The sequence below is a fragment of the Mauremys mutica genome, chromosome 4, assembly GCF_020497125.1.
Source record: "Mauremys mutica isolate MM-2020 ecotype Southern chromosome 4, ASM2049712v1, whole genome shotgun sequence".
In the NCBI taxonomy this organism is placed as follows: Eukaryota; Metazoa; Chordata; order Testudines; family Geoemydidae; genus Mauremys; species Mauremys mutica.
The window spans coordinates 108,485,651-108,503,112 of NC_059075.1; the positions used below are offsets into that span (position 1 = coordinate 108,485,651).

The following is a 17,462-nucleotide window of genomic DNA, read 5'->3' on the forward strand; positions in this document are numbered from 1 at the left end:
CAAGTCTCAGCAACTTGCAAAGGGGTTGCAACACTTTGTGGTTAAAAATGCTGTATCAAAGAATGAAGTGCAATGTGATTCGGTTTGCATCAGGCTGATTCAGACTACTGCATCTGAGGAGGCAGTGCAGGACTAGTGGACAGAGCACTGGCCTGGGATTCAGGACAACTAGATTCTGTTCCCATCTCTACCTCTGACTTGCTGGGTGAGCTTGGGTCAATCACTTCCGCTCTCTGTACTTCCATTTCTCCATCCTTAAAATGGGGGTGATGAGACAGGCCTCCTTCATAAAGGGCTTTGCAATCTACTGAAAAGTGCTTAATAAGAGTTAGGTGTCATTATTATGATGTCAACTGGGTGGTCTTGGATAGCGCTCTGGACTATGCCTCGGAATATGATATTCATTCTACTTCTGGCTCTGCCCCATCCCGCCGAGTGATGTTGGACAAGTTACTGTGCCTCTGTTTCCCCTCCCACCCTGAGTCTGTCTTGTCTGTTTAGATTGTAAACTCAGTGGGGCAGGGAGTTTGTGTACAGTCCTTTAGTGGGGGGCATTGATGTGCCACTATAATACAAAGAAGAGAGGACTCTGTGGGAGCATAGGGTTAGCAGACAATAACTACTGAGATCTAATCCCATCTTTGACATTCACTTGGGTGATAGTGGGCAGATCAAGTAACCTCTCTGCCTCAGTTTCCCCATTGGTGGAAAGGGAATATTAACCCTGACTTCTCTAAAAGGTGTATTGTGAGAATTATAACGTGTCCTTATTATCAGGACCAACATGTATTAAGATTTTTACTTGCCACTCTCCCTGTATCTCATAAAATGTGCATATGTTTTCTTTGGATGAATAATGCTGGACTATTTTGGTAGATCAGTTGTTTGAAATGTAGATGGCTGATAACTGCCCACATAATAAATGAAGAAATATCAGTAAAGAGAAACTGCACTGAAATAAGTACAGATGGGTATTAAATGTAAAAAAAAAAACAAAAAAAAAAACCGCACTTAAAAAATGGGTTTCTTTGTTAATTGTTTATGTATTTACTAAACAGCCCATAAATGATGAGAAATAATAAAAGCAGCTAGGCGCAGTGGTTGCTCTTGCACTGGGATCACAGATGGACTATGTGCTGGAGTATATTTATTTTACACCTCTACATTCTGTGAGGCTAGGTGGAACTAGGAGAGCAATCAGCAAAGGTCTCTAATATTCAACAAGATAAAGGCCCAGCCACTGCAAGCATGTATATGTGTGTTTGGCTTTAAGCAGACTCCCTCCCACTGACTTCATTGGGACTGCTCGCATACTTAAAGTTAAGCACACGTCCAGGCATTTGCAGGATCAGAGCCTCTGGTCTTTTGAAGTCACTGACCAAATGCCCAATGGCTTTCTGCAAGATGGAGGAGTGATGAGAGGGCCTGATCCTGCAAACGTTCATTGATTTCAGTGAGGCAGCTCTTAGCATGGGGCCAACCACCCAGATGGTTCCATTCTAGGGTTTTTATAAGGGGCTGGTGGTGAATGCGGGCAGAGACAAAGGGGCAATGAAGCTAACAGCGATGGCATTGCCACAACAACTGCTGCTGAATGAAATCACAGCTCTTATTATAGCCAGAGAAGCCACACTATCCGTAGCAAACTCAGGAGGGGCAGAGAGGAATGTGAAAGACTTGGGTTTGATAACTATGGGGAGGCTGGGAGCACATGCCTGCCAAGGGTGGGGAGGTGGGCTCACCAGGAGGCATATGAGGCCAGATCCTCCCTTGGTGTAAACTGGCACAGAGACATTTGCTTCAGTGGAGCTATGCTGGTTTACACCAGCTGAGGACCAGGTCCAGAGACAATTGTCTTGCCCACATGCCTCCACTCAATAAACACCAGTGCCTCGTGGCAAAGAAGCCAAAGAAACCGCCCACTATTAAATATGCAAGAGTTTTCAAACCAAAACTTTTAGCCTAGAGGAGGAGGTAGAGTCCAGCGGTGCTAAAATCCTGCACCATAGTCAATTCTGCCTAGAAGCTAGACGTGGGTGCCCTTCTATAAACAACCCCCTTCCCCGCAAGGGCTCATGTCCTCAGGCAGTGCAGAAGCCAAATGCAGTGGAGGATGTGGGTGTTTGCTCGCTGTATGGCAGATGGATTTCCTGAGCCAGCAGGGCATCTAGGATCAAGGAGAAGTCGGTTGGATTAGCTGTCTTAAGGGAAGTGGGGCGGGGGTGAAAGGTGGGAGGGGAGATAAGATCTTTGGAATGAATTGAGGAGGCTGACTGAAAGTAACTGGAGGGTGGGGGCAGAATACACCAAGATATGCAAAGGGTTGGGGTGGGTAGGTGGGTTACATTTCCCATTGCATTATACAGAGTTAAGGAATTCCCAGGTACCACTCCCTGACTGCAAATTCCCCAGGCTGGTGTGATGTTTTTGTGATGCTCCTCCTATAGTGAAGATTAATCAACATCCCATCCTATTCATCTCTGTCAGAGAATGCAGGGAGATCAGGTGGGAGGAACACACACGTCCAGCACTGGGAGGGTCACACAGGACCCCATGGGTCAGGGCCAGGGGAGTGCTTCTGTTTAAATGCCTGCATCTCCTAGATCCGTCTCTCCAGTGTGCAAAAGGAAAATGCTAGCGATTGCACTTGGGGATGATCCATTCCCCTTGACTTAATTCAACTGGAGACACTGCAACTTTATTTTAAAAATTAAAAAAAAAATCACTGAAGTTATGAACAAGGGGGATCCCTACCTTACCCCCTCATAGCTCGAGATGGTTTGACCCACCAGAGGCAATTGGGGCTGAGGGCTTCTCCTGCACAATCTGTGTAGGATCAGAGGTCTCTCCCCCACCACCACACCACTGCCCAAGGTGGAGCATAGCTGCTTCAATGTGATTTATACTTCCATTCAAGGGCAGCTAGGGGTTAGCAGCATCAGCCGTGGTCCCATCTGCCCAGCTACTACAGCACTGCCCACATAAACCTCAGGGTGCCATTCTAGAAACAGCAGAGATGCTGCAGTAAGAAAAAGACACCAACCAAAAAAAAAAAGACGATTAATTTTCCTGCTGGAGTTTAACAAAAAATCAATCAAAGAAATCTCTGCAGGGGTGTGGTGCATTTAGCACAAGACAAGATGGGGGCAATAACACAAGGCAGTTTGCCAGTGCATAGCATGTGTCCTCTAAGCCAAAGGCTTATAAAGAACTTTCCAGCAACAGACAAAAAGGGAAGGCTTTAAAGGTGAGTGGGATGGGGGGAAGTGACTCAGTTCTGTTGCCCTGGGATGCAGCGAGGGAGTCCCAGAGAGATAGGGCTGCACCAGTTCTCATTAATGACACAATCACTCTGCTATGTAGCACGGGTTGCAAAATCATTTTGGAGGCTAAAGTATGTCTAGGAAAAAACAAGACTGTAGCAAAGAAATGCAACCAGAGTGATTTGCTCTAGCACTGTTGCAATCAAAGGTCCCAGTCAGGGCCAGTGTTGGGCATGAGCACGTAATTTGGCTACCTTAGGATCCCAATCTTTTAGGGACACCTCCAGCCCAGCTGCCCTGCCCTGCTGTGCACCAACACAGTTTCTGGAGATCTGTTGCTTTAAGTACACCCCCACACACCACTGTCTGAGAGGGCTGACACCCCCCTGGGCAGATCCTGCCTGCTCTGGCTGCCTGAGTCCCACAGCACAGCTTTCAGCAGGGGAGGCTGCCCCTTTAAATGTGCTCCCTCTGCATCTGTAGCCAGGAGCCACTCCCACAATGCAGCTCCAGCCAGGACAGTAAAATGTCTAGTGCCAGTCCAGGGCCCAGTCCTTGAAGATACTGAGCACCCTCAACTCCCAAAGATGGGAGCAGAGGGTGCTTAACACCTGGCAGGATCAGGCCCAGCATTTGTGGAACGTGCCTGTTCCCAGTGATGGGATGCCAAACCCGCTGAGATCATCCGCCCTCTGCCTCGCCTTTCCACTGACTTCAACAGGCCTTGGATCAGGCCCCAGCACTGTAGAGCATGGGAGTGACCTGGGTTTTTAAGCATGCGTGGAATTATTGATGGAGCAGCATGGCCTGCTTTAGAATGACTAGAGAACATGGGGATGGATTGAAAGGCATTTCATTTAGATGGAGGGACAGGAAGCCACCTTTCTGTTCCCCACAGTCTGAGGCAGCTGGCCCTACCCAAGCCCTGGTTTCACTTAGAGCAGTCTTGAGGCTGCTCTAGCATGTGTTCTACTTCTCACGGCCCCTTGCAAGAGCACAAAATGCCCACTGTTCGGTGCTCTCCGCTACATCCCTTTTCTGTCCCTCCAGGAGGAGGGAGTGGGGCCAGGATAGGGCTGCTCTACTCCAGCAGAGGTTCCTCTTTACACAGACCATATTTCATGTCCTTTAAGACCCACCACCACCACTACCACAAGAGAAGCATAATGAGCTTGGGTGCTTTGGAGAATCAGGCCCTAGAACTGTAAAGGTTTCAGAGTAGCCCATTTGATGTGTTCCCTCAGGTCCCGTGGAAGACACGTCCTGGGCATATTTTTTCCTCCATGTGTCTCCTTTTTAGAAGCTTTTCACGCTTGTTTCCCCTCTTCACTGACTACACTGAGTCCATTTCCCACAGGAACTCTGGATAAAGAAATTGCACCTAACTGCATCTTCAGCAAGACCTCTGGTCAATTTCAACCTGTGCCCGGTGGTTCTTATGTTAGCTGCCAGCTCGAATAGTCCAGTTGCAGTGATTCTCTTGGTGCCCTTTGCCGATTTCCTATATGTTAGTAATGCCCATTGGCACACCTCCACATGCCCTAACCACCAGGTAAGGCACCCCAACATGACAGGTTACCTTCAGGAGATCTTGCAGTAAGAAGGGGTGAGTGCACACCCCATGTCATTACTCTCTCTGTAATATTCCCACCTGGCCACTCTGCCTCTCAAAAAGGTCATTTACAGACCAACAGACAGTGAACCATTGCACTGGATGCTTCAGCAAAATTGGTGTTGGTGATATGGCAGGGAGGTGCCGTGTTTCCTAGCTGGTACAATCCTTCATACATCTTCGCATTCTACTCCCTCCGTCACTACCCCTCCTTCCACCACCCACCCCCCATGGACCCACATTCTCAGAAAGTCTGACAGAAGTAGGTCTTTTGGGATTATCTTTACAGCATTTGTCCTTCATCTTCAAACCTTGGCTAAATGAGAAGGGACGTGTTAATTGGAATGCCAGTCTAATGGATATGTAAGTAACCAATGGTGGGTGTCTCTAGCCTGTGAAACAAATGTTACTTACTGATGTGTGGGATCCCAATTAATATGTCCCATCTCATTTTGCTAAGGCTTGAAGATCGGTAGCCGACCACATTAAAGGTAATCCCAGTGAAACAGGGGCTTTAACAGTCTCAAATATCTTTCAAGTAGGAGCAGCCACTTATAAACTCATTGAATACACAATCAGGACTCCAGGACAGGATGGCTCATTTTGTGGGATTATATCAAGCTATTACGATTTTCAGGGCTTAATCCTATAAGAAAGAAAGGAAGAGCCAGCAGATGGTCCCTTCTCTCCCTTAAGGGACTGACTGAGGTGTTGAGTTTTCTGTCGCTCATTAGCAACACCCTACTAGCTGGTTTAGGAGCAGCGCTACCAGGCCCCCAAAAAAGGCCCAGGTGCAGACGGATGGCTCTAATGAGAGCATAACTACAGGTGGGTGTGAAAGCATGTGAGATGAGGGTGGTCTGCTGGTTAAAGCAGACAATGGCCAATTGGATAAAACAGATGACTGGGAGTCAGGAAATCTGAGTTGTGTTAATGACTCCACTACATACTTGCTGGTTGGGGGCAAGTCTGTACCTCAGTTTCCTCCAGTCAAAAATGGAAACAAAATTACTTACCTGTGTGATAAGCATGTTAGGTGGCTTAATTCATAAATGTCTCTAAAGCCTTGCCAGATCCTCAGATGGCAAGGGCTATAGACATGCAAAACATTCTCATCAAGAGGCAAGGGAGCTACAGAGAGGGAAGAATCCATGGCTGTCCTCAAGATTGCCCCTGGAAGCAGAGCACTCTCGCTGGGCAAAACCCACCTCCCCTTCCGCAGCCTGAGAGGCAAAATGGTTTGTTTAGGATCACAGTGACAGATTCCTAGGAACAGCAAGTGTTTCACAGTGTCCCAGCAGAGGATGCCTTGCTTAGGAGAGTCCTTCCCTCTCTGCTCTTCTCTTTGAAAGAGGACAAGGGGGGAGAGACTGAGAGAAAGATGCTGAAAAGACAAAAACAAGTGGGCAAGGGAGAGAGTTGGTGAGACCGCTGTTATTCGTATAACAGGGGCCCCAGCTGGGATCAGGACACCCTGGTGCTAGGTGCTGTACAAGCGACTTGTACCAGCGAGCTTACAGTTTTAGACACCGTAGCAGGGTGGACCCTGCTCCTGCTGTGAAGAGGTTTAAAAAGTGGCCTGGCAGGGCTTGAGAGCAGTGGCTCTCAAGGCTGAGTTGATTGGGGAAGTGGCTGCAGCTGGGGGCCACGCCCCAAACAGAGCAACAGGGCCTTATAAGAAGGCAGGGAAGCCAGAAGCCACACAGTCTCTCTCTGCTTGTAGAGAGAGATGGGCCTGGTTGCAGGGAGCTAGACCAAGTACCTGAGGGAAGCAGGGCTGGGGAAAGGCTGAGGAGCTGGGGAAGCTCCAGCCTAGAAAACCCCAGGCTGCGGCCTAGCACAGGGCAAAAGGTACTGGGGGTTGCAGGGGGCAACCTAGGGGTAGGCCAAGGCAGCAGGTCCAAACCCCCTTTACCGATGATGAGTGCTGGCTACTGCAGTCTGCCCCAGTGAACGGGGGCTAGATAGAGACTGGGCAGTAGCCACTACTGAGGCGAAGTGGGGATAGTAGGGTGGGGGTTCCCCTGGGAAGGGGAAACCCAATTAAAGGTTAAAGGGGCACTGCGGTCCTGGGAGGGACATGGGGCCAATAGTAAACAGGTGGATCACTGGCCTGCAGAGGGTGCTCCTGGCTGGAACAGAGCTAATTCCCAGAGTCACCAGCAGGAGGCGCCGCAAGGGGTGAGTCCGACCCGTTACAGACACCATTATTTGACAAGCAGGGAACTAAGGCAGAGAGGCACTAGCAGAGCCGGGAACTGAACCTAGATTGTCTGAGCTCCTGTCCACTGCCTCAACCACAAGAGCATCTTCCTCTCTAGAGCCCCTTAATCACATGGTCTGGGGCTTGGAAACAGGCTTCTGGGGGTATCTCTCAGGCCTGCAAGGCAGCTGGTACCAGCACGAGAGGGATGATAAACAGGAGAGAAAAGGGAGAGATAGGTGCTGCCTAGGCCAACCACAAAGAAGGCAGCCCTTAGACCACACCCCAGACAGCATTCATTTAGACTGAGATGTTCAAAGCTGTCCTAAGGGATTGTACACCCTATTTCCAATCAAATAATCAGGAACTGAGCATCCAAATCCCCTGGGCAGTTCTGCAAACCGTCCTCAGCCTTAAACATGAGATGCACTCTTTTTTTTCTTTTTCTTTTTTATTACAGAAATATGAAGATGTATTTGATGCCCATTATTTTTCCATCTGGCAAAGAAACGATGCTATTCAGTGGTGGAGGGGGTGGTGTACAGGTGATTGGAGAAGAAATCTTCAGCCTTTTCCATTCTCCATCATAGGCAGGACTGGGTGCAATCTGCCATGCCCCTGCTTTGCCGAATGGCATTCGTGCAACATATGTAAGTGTCCACTGAGACCAACACATTCAACTCAATTGTGAGCTCATCCATATTTGAACCAAAATCTCCTGCTGATGCTACAGATGGGGGAGTTAAACTCTGCCATGATATTGAAATCTTCCCCTCCATTTTCTTTTCTCCCTGCTTAAATTGGTCAGTACGAAAACCAGGACCAAAGCGCCAGTGCTGGTTATTTTGAATGGGATAGTGAATCATAGACTGGAAGGCCAGACAGTACCATTATGATCATCTAGTTCAGTGGTTCTCAACCAGGGGTACACATACCCCTGGGGGTACGCAGAGGTCTTCCAGGGGATACATCAGCTCATCTAGATACTTGCCTAGTTTTACAACAGGCTACCCAAAAAGCACTAGCGAAGTTGGTACAAACTAAAATTTCATACAAAATCATACTGCTCTATATACTATACACTGAAATGTAAGTACAATATTTATTTTACAATTATATGATAAAATGAGAAAGTCAGCAATTGTTCAGTAATAGCGTGCTGTGATACTTCTGTATTTTTATGACTGGTTTTATAAGCAAGTAGTTTTTAAGTGAGGTGAAACTTGGAGGTACGCAAATCAGTCTCCTGAAAGGGGTACAGTAGTCCAGAAAGGATGAGAGTGGGGGTGTAAATATTGTTTAAAAAGTTATCATTTAATCGGTTAACCGATTAAAGGGAGAGGGGCTGGGGTTGCTCCAACCAGCCAGTGCAACTGGGTCTGGGGTCAGCGGGCTGGCCCGGGGCTAGGGGTTGGTGGGCCAGCACAGCTTGGGTGCTTCAGGCAGCGTGGTCCAGGGCTGGGGGCAGCATGCTGGGTGGCCCAGGGCTGGGTGGGGAAGAGGGCCAGACAACATAGTGGGCTGGATCCTTAGCTGGTTAAACCAGCACCACACCACTGAAGTCAATACTTCAGTTTACACCAGCTGTGGAGCTGATCCGTTCTAAGTACCCATCTTTAGAACAGAGATGTCTCTGCTGTATGTCCAGGGTGCTGCCCCCAGTCACGTTACTGCTGAGTCAGTGCGGGTGTTGCCCCCAGTCCCAACTCCTCGGCCTAGGAATGGCTAGCTCATTGCAGTAAGTAAAAGACCTTGATTTAACGATTAGTAGCTCAGGGTCGTCACACACTTTCCCTGCGAGGGAGGGGGCTGCCAGCCTTCCTGCCCCTGCTTTGCACTAGATGAAATCCCCAGTGAGTCTGGAGTGGGCCTGCCCCTTGTGAGAGAGACAACTCAGACTGCTGAAGCCCAGGATTAAGGCACTCAGTCGGCTGCCTCGCACATCTGGTGTGTATTAAGATGGATAAACTGGCAAAGAAAATACACTGAGATTCCAAGCAAGAATGGTTAACCCATTCATTGCTAGGTCACTACAGGCACGCATTCCTGTAGCAGTTTTCAGTGGAACTTCTGGCAGTGGGAGGCTTTGACTAAGGTACTGGGCTAGGGCTCAGGAGATGTAAGTTCAAATCTCAGCTATGCTACAGGCTTCCGAAGTGACCTTGATTAAAGTCTGTGTGTCTCAATTCTCCATCTGGGAAAAAGGGGATCATGCTTCCTCTCTCCCTTGCATATTTCGGTTCTATACTATTTGGGATAGACACTGTGTCTATGTATTACCTATGTATCTATATCTTGCAGAGCACAATGGGGTGCTGATCTCAGCTGGGCCCTCTAGGTGCTACGGTCCTACAAAGTGTGAGAATAATACCAGCTTTGTACAGCCACACCATACAGGGTCCTGTATCTCAAAGTATGCACAGCGGCATCTGGGGTAGATGCCTGTGGCACATAGACCAGGTACAGCTGCCCAGGAGCAAGCGACTGGCTTGGTAATCGTTCCCAGGGGCACATGTCTGCTGGAATACCATTAAGTATTAAAATAGAGGGGCCTCTGAATTCCAGTTGTACCATACTAAATACCTCCCAGAATGTTCCTTAGGATATCTTTCAGAGTAGCAGCCATGTTAGTCAGTATCCGCAGAAAGAACAGGAGTACTTGTGGCACCTTAGACGCTAACAAATTTATTTGAGCATAAGCTTTCGTGGGCTACAGCCCACTTCATCAAATGCATAGAATGGAACATATAGTGAGGAGATATATATACATACAGAGAACATGAAAAGGTGGGAGTTGTCCTACCAACTCTAAGAGGCTAATTAAGAGAGAGCCCATTTCAGACAGTTTGACAAGAGGTGTGAGGATACTTAACATGGGGAAATAGAGTCAATGTGTGTAATGGCTCAGCCATTCCCAGCCTCTATTCAAGCCTAAATTGATAGTCTAATTTGCATATTAATTCAAGTTCAGCACTTTTTCGTTGGAGTCTGTTTTTGAAGCTTTTCTGTTGCAAAATAGTTGCAAAATATCCTGATTCCTTAGAGCAGGGGTCTCCAAACTTTGAGACGAGGGCCATATTAGATTTTTGAAGGGGCTTTGTGGGCCGAAGAGACTGTGAAATAAATTAAATGTATGCAAATATATGCAAAATCATTAAAAAACAACAACACTACTCTACTGTGTCAGTGTTGCATTTAATTCTAAATCAGGTATAAAAGTTAATGGAGGTACTGTGAAATCACACAATATTTGTCAATACATTAAAAATCATTTCACTTATTTTTAATTTTATTTCTAAAAGCTCACACATTTGTATCCTACAAATACTGTTTGGTTCTATTAGTGCTGTAATTAACATTTAACCATTATGAAATTGTTAATTTCCATCTTCTTTACTCCATTTATTGGAGACGTAATTAAGCATCTGGCTTGTATTTTTACTCTAAGGCAGGGGTCCGTGGCTGCTCGGCTGCAGCAGCAACTCCCCCCTAAGTTGGCTCCCCTTTTGGGGAGACACTGGCTCCTGGGGGCACTCACCCCTCCACACAGCTCAGCTGAGCTTCCGCCCCCACCTCCCCGCAAGCTGCTGCCGGCAGTCCCTTCCCGTGCCTGCTTGGAGTGCCTACTCAGCTGCAGCCTGCCTGTTTGCTTCTCCCTGTACCTGCTCAGCCACAGCAACGACTCCCCCCTAAGTTGGCTCCCCTTCTGGGGGGACACTGGCTCCCAGAGGAACTCGCCCCTCTGCACAGCTCAGCTGAGCTTCCCCCACTCCCAACCCATGTGAGCTGCTGCTGACAGCCCCTCCCCCTGCCTGCTCAGCATGCCTACTCAGCTGTTTGCTTCTCCCCTGTTGGTTGGAGGGCCAGACAAATGGACGCCCCGGGCCGCATCCGGCCTGTGGGCTGTAGTTTGGAGACCCCTGCCTTAGAGAAAACTCGAGGAAATGTTTCCAGAAGGACTAGCTCCTGCAGCAGATCCAGGGGGACACCAATAGCCATCACACTAGACGTAGGTTCGGGCCCAGAAAGCCAGGCCAAGGCTAGTTGAGGCCAAAGCGAGTGTCAGCTAATGAAGGATTCCCAGGGACAGCACAGCTCCCACGCTGTGCCACACGAGAGCAGACTCCATTACTCCCAGACAGAGGGGGCTAGCCCTAACGGAGCAGGAAGCTTTCCAGGAAGCTCACGCTGCTGAAATTGTGACTGGTGCCGCTGGAGTCCCTGCTGTGGGGAAGCTCACAGTGCTGTAGTCCGGGCTGATACCTACAGGCAAGCCTAGCACTAGAAGTCTCACTGTTTTGTTTGTTGTTTGTTTTGCTGCCCAGGATGGAAAACATTTTTGGCACTGCCCTCCCTGGCTGGCTGAGAAAAAAATCTCACACACAGCTAGGCACGGAGCAACATGAGGTCCAAGGCAATTGCCCTGCTTCCAGGGCACTGCTGTGGGGAAGCTCACACTGCAAAAGAGACCCAAAGCAAAATAAGTGTTTTGCAATGTGTGACTTCAGGCACACATGGAATTTGTTCACTAGATAGATGGGTATTAAGGACAGAGATACGACAAGGAACTAAGGCTGGATTAAGGCATCAGCAGCTCTATGGCACCCCTCTCAGGAGCTCTTGGTGTGCAAGGGCAAGACCCACAAGAAGGGAGATGTGACCAGGACATTCTTATGCCCCAACTACTCCTGGCTTCTGGGCCAGCCCACAAGCACTGTTGGCAGCTGGGTTCAGGCGGCTCTAACCTGTGCCAAGGGCCAAACCAGCCCCAGCCTGCCCCCACTACCTTTTCCCTCCCACTCAGTCCCTGCATTGAGCCGATCTCTGGCCCAGGGATGAATAGGCCCATAGCGGTTTCTTCAGAGCATGCAGTCCGGAATAGCCAAAGGCAGGGATTGTCAGGGCTACGTGCCCAACTACTTCTGAATTTCAATGGGATCTGGGCACCGACCTACCTCCCTGAGCCTCTTTTGAAAATACCACACCATATCGCCCCACTCCCAAGGGGTCTCTTCAGAGTGCAGCGCCCTGGCCCTCCCATAGGCGGCGAGTTATATGGGCCCATGGTGCCCATGCTCCACCAATATTTAGGAACGTGGGCCTGGCTCCACCGATGTTTGGGTTTACCGCGCTTTGCGGGGGCCTCACGCTTCAGGGGCATGCAGGTCCAAGGTGGACTGGGGGCTTAGTGGGGGGCGGGGTCTGGCGCCAGCAGCAGCAAGTGACTTTGCCCCAGTCCGTCCCGCTCCACTCCGCCCCGCTGTTCTCCTGGTGTTGCTCGGGGGAGGGGGTGGAAGCCAGAAAGAGGCCGGGCAGGCGGGGGGGAAGGGGTGGAAAGGGGGCAGGGAGGGGGCGTAGCAGGGGTGGGCTGGGGCCAGCTTGCTTACTGTTGCCAGCACCAGGCCCTCCACTAACCCCCCAGGCTGCCCTGGACCCCATGTCCCCCTGAAGTGCGGGGCCCCCCAAAGCATGGGGTGGTTGCCCCAGTTCATCCTATGGATGGGATGGCTCTGTCTGGACCCCGTGCGGGCCCCCCAAAAGCGTGGGGGGTGGGGTGGTTGCACCTGTCCGTCCTATGGACGGGACAGCTCTGCTTGGGCCCGTTCTGGGCACCACCAAAATCATACAAACGTGGCACGCATGCTCCCATCCAGAGAGAATGGGAGGAAACAAAGGAGCTCGGTGACACTCGGTGAGGCGGTCACTGCTTCGAGCTCTTGGCAACAGCAGGTTCCCCTCCTGGGCTTGTTGGTCTGGTGCGTGCAGTTGCTTTGAGGTGTCCTCCAGACAGAAGGCAAGGCAGGAGTAGGAGAAGGAGGAGTGCACGGAGGAGACAGCAGCCTATCTGGCAAGCATCCACAAGCAGGAGGAAAGGTGGGAGAAGGAAAAGGCAGCCATTTATGGTCCAGCCCCATTGTGAGGTACAAACAAAGAGAGAGAGGCATCTGCTGAGTTAGAACTGTCAGGGGCAAGCTACAGTCCCAAGCATGGTCAACCCATACAACTGTAGACGGAGAACAACGCATTACTGGGGTTTTAACCTCCTGCCACCAGATAGCAACGGCTCCCACTGGCTTCAGGAGCAGTCACTGGCACCCTGCAGCAGTTGACTTGGGCCTGTGGCTGGCTCTGAGAAGGGCAAGTTCATTATTTGTATTATGATCGCAGCTAGAGGCACCGACCAAGATGGTGGGCACTGTTGTGCCAGGTGCTGCCCTGCTCCAAAGTGCTTCCAATTAAGGTCACACAGGAACAGAGCCCAGGTCTCCTTGCTCTCAAGCCAACACTATCCACTGGGCCAGGTTACTTCATAGACTGATATGGGGAAGTTCATGCTGCTGAGACCCTGGCTCTGGGGAAGCACAAGTGTTTAAAGTGCATTTACTCCTCACACACGGAAATCCTCTACTTGCCCAAAGAACGGGCCCAACATGGGCAGTGGCAATGTAAGTACAGCCTTGTTTGTCAGCCCTGGGTATAAAATAACCCTATTATAGTCTTGTCCTTCACAACATCCTCTGGAAAGGAGTTCGACAGGTTGCCTGTCCGTTGTGTGAAGGAATACTTCCTTTTGTTTGTTTCAGACCTGCTGCCTATTAATTTCATTGGTGATCCTAGTTCTTGTGTTATGAGAAGGAGTAAATAACACTTCCTTAATTACTTTCTTCACACCAGTCATGATTTTATAGACTTCCATCATATCCCCCCTTAGTCATCTCTTTTCCAAGCTGAAAAGGCCCAATCTTATTACTCTTTCCTCATATGGCAGCCGTTCCATACCCCTAATAATTTTTTTCACCCTTTTCTGAAGCTTTTCCAGTTCCAATGTATCTTTTTTGAGATGAGGCAACCACATCTGCACACAGTATTCAAGATGTGGGCGTACCATGGATCTATATAGATGCAATATGATATTTTCTGTCTTATCTATCCCTCTCTTAATGATTCCCAACATTCTGTTAGCTTTTTTGACTGCCGCTGCACATTGAGTGGATGTTTTCAGAGAACTATCCACATTGATGCCAAGATCTCTTTCTTGAGTGGTAACAGCTAATTTAGACCCCATCATTTTATATGTATAGTTGGAATTATGGGCCAGGCACGTTCTGGCAGCAGTGTAGGGGGTAAGGACATCAACAGGAGGACTGATGGCTGATGGGAACAAATACATAAAACCTTCTCTCAGACCCTCCCACTGAGGCTCTCAAAGTGCTTTGGGAGCATTAATGAATTAAGCTCAGAACACACTGGTGAAGGAGGTAAGTGTTACTAATGCTATTTTAACCAGGAGAAACCTGAGGGATACAAAGATTACATGTCTCACCAAAGGTCACATATCTAGTAAGTAGCAGAGCTGGGAACAAAGGCACAAATCTTGTCTTCTATTTGGGCTCAGCTACTAGAACATGCTGTGCGCTGGCATTCACGCGGCTTCCCTAAACAAAGACTTTCTGTAAGGCTGCCCTCTTGACTAGGGCATGGCTGGCTGTGTTAGGCAAGGGTTGAAGCTTCCACTCCCCCAAAACTTTGCCTTGAAACACAGGCTTTTTGCATTCTAGCTCTCTCCTTTCTCCTGCCTTATGAAATAAGCATGAGCAGAGCATGCCTCCTTGCGGCTGATGGATGCAAATGCATCACATCACTGCCTGGGCATAAGAACAGGTGTTCGTGTGGCAGAGTCCTCCCATTTTCCTTGCATCAAGACCAGCAGCAAACAGCGCTTGCTAGTTCTATGTTACAGCAGGTTTCCTGGTGCTGTAACATGTGTGTTTACAAGTCTAAGCTGTGCGGTGCTGCAGGCAATCAGTGCCAGCCTAACCAGTGCAATGCAACAGACAGCGCATTCCACATTCATGGACTGAACAGATACACTGGATTGACGGCTTATTAAAACAAAGTATGCATACTTCCACCTTTTCACGTTCTCTGTATGTATAAATATCCCCTGTCTATGTGTTCCATTCTATGCATCCGAAGAAGTGAGCTGCAGCTCACGAAAGCTCATGCTAAAATAAATTTGTTAGTCTTTAAGGTGCCACAAGTACTCCTGTTCTTAAAACAAACTGTAACCCACTAACAACTCCCCCATTTGTCTTCCCCTTCCTTCCTTTCCTGAAGGGGTGTTAACAGGCCACTTCACCTTGAAAGGTCTCTTGAAATATGTGTTAACTACTTATGCTAAACAATCTGTTCAGCTTGTATTTAGCTGTGACACTCTGAGCTGCCCAGAGGATTTAGGGGGCCTGGGGCAAAGCGGGGGAGCTGCAATGCTTGTACTCAGCTGGCAGCGGGCTGGGTCTTGGGCAGCATTTCGGCGGCGGGGGGCCCTTCAGTCACTCCGCGTCTTTGGCAGCACTGAAGGGCCCCCTGCCGCCAAAATGCCACCGAAGACCCAGAGCGGGTGAAGGGCCCCCCGCCGCCGAAATGCTGCTGAAGACCCAGAGTGGCTGAAGGGCCCCTCACCGCCGAAATGCCGCCGAAGACCCAGACCGCCGCCGGCCAGGGCTCACAGAGCCCCCATGGGGCCTGGGGCAAATTGCCCCACTTGCCTCCCTCCCCCCCCCCCCCGCCGGCCCTGACTCGGAGTACGTTTCCCAGACCTGAAGAAGGGCTCTGCCTAAGCTCGAAAGTTTGTCTCTCACACTGACTGACGGTGGTGCAATAAAAGATGTTCCCTCGTGCACCTTGTCACCCTTACACAGTGCCCCAGCTGTTCTAGTGCCTCGCTGTCTTGTGCCCTGCTAATAAGAACTCCGAGACCATCTTAACCTGGACATTGCCACCATCACTTCAGTGCCATCATCACCTACTGTATGCAGCATTCAGCTCCCACCTCACCTGGGCAGTGCCACAACCAAGCAGTCTGTAAAATCTGCCACACTGCTGTCATTTCCAGCCTGTTCCATACAATGCCACAGCCACTGCCCACCCGTGCCCAGCTCTGCCACTCACCCTCCAGCCCACACAGCGCCACATCCCTGCAGCTGGGCCATTCCAAGCCAGCCTGTGTGTTGCCAGAGTCCAGCTACTGCCAGCCCAACCTGGGCAGTGCCACTGCTTTTGCTGTCACTACCCCTTTGCTCTGCCACACAGCTCCCCTTATTTTGCATGTGTCCCTGCCAAACTCCTTTGAGCTGAACAGTTTAGTTCCAGAGTCTGGAACTTTTGGTCCATTCTGAGGTGCAGGGATCTGGGGGTTTGGTATGAGCCTGTCTCTGCTCCTAATCTTTCTCACCCCTCCACCTCTTTCCTCCCTCCCTCTCTGTCATTTTCTCTTTCCTCCTCCACTCCTCCTTCTGAGGCTTCATTTTACTAAACAGCTCGCTGGGAAAATAGCAATGCTCTGACCCACAGCTGCTAAAAGGGAAGATGATGTATGTGTAAGGAAACTGTTTCCAGTTCATCTCCAAACAGGGAGAAAGCCCCCTGCATCCCTGCTGTGTCCCCACTCACCTTCTCCCACCCAGCCCTGTGTGAGACTGAAAATCCAAATCGGGCTGTCTTTTCATGAAGATAAAAGGTGCAAAACTGGCTTTGTGTACTCCCAAGCCTCTGGAACTAAACCCTGCCTCACCATTAGGCTTGAGAGTTGCTCTCGATTTTTATACTGTCATCATTTGACTAGTTCTCTTGTCATCATAGAGCAGGGGTAGTCAATAGGCAGACTGCGGGGCAAATCTGGACCACTAGAGGCTTTTGAACTGACTCCAAAATCTTTTTATTTACTTACTATCATTATTATTATTTTCTCTGGAGGCTGAACCTTGACTAAACCTTGACCAAGAAATTTGGACCTTGACAAATAATAGACTAGGCCTGTCATAGAGTCTTCCAATCTAGACTGGCCCTGAATTTTCAAGGTAAAAATGAAGCAGAAAAAAGAATAATAATAATTAATAATCTTTCATACCTCTTTTTTTCCATCTTAAAGAAGTAAAAAAGGCCACAAGCCATTTTTTTTTACGTCTCCTTTAAATAAGATGATTCTTAAACTCAAAGGGCCAGTCACAAATTGCCCATATACATGGCACTGTTTTGTCAGAGCTAGGGTATTTTCTAGCTCTTTTTCTTATTCATTCAACTAGAACCTATTCCTTCCTCTCCCCCACCCTCCTTTCTTTGATGGAGCAGCATGAAGATGAGTGAGTTGAGTTAAATTTTTAACAGCCTCTTTGAGCATGGCTCAAAAGTTCCTCCTCCCCTCCCCCAGGAATTTGGTGCTAAGGAGTTCAAAGATAGCTCCTGAGGTATCAGTTTCCCAAGACAATCTCCTTCCAGCCTCAGATATAGTTAGCAACTGTGGTAATCTTACTTAGGACTCTCCAAGTCTCCTCTAAGGGATCTGGAGAATTCAAGACAGCTGGGGATGGACGTGGCAAAGGAA

General features: G+C 49.2%; 1 protein-coding gene across 3 annotated transcripts in view; it reads right to left on the reverse strand.

The window, feature by feature from the left end:
• The window catches only part of LSP1 (lymphocyte specific protein 1), an 89,856-nt gene that overhangs the window by 67,116 nt on the left and 5,278 nt on the right, over positions 1 to 17,462 (reverse strand). The gene's annotated exons all lie outside the window — the stretch shown is intronic.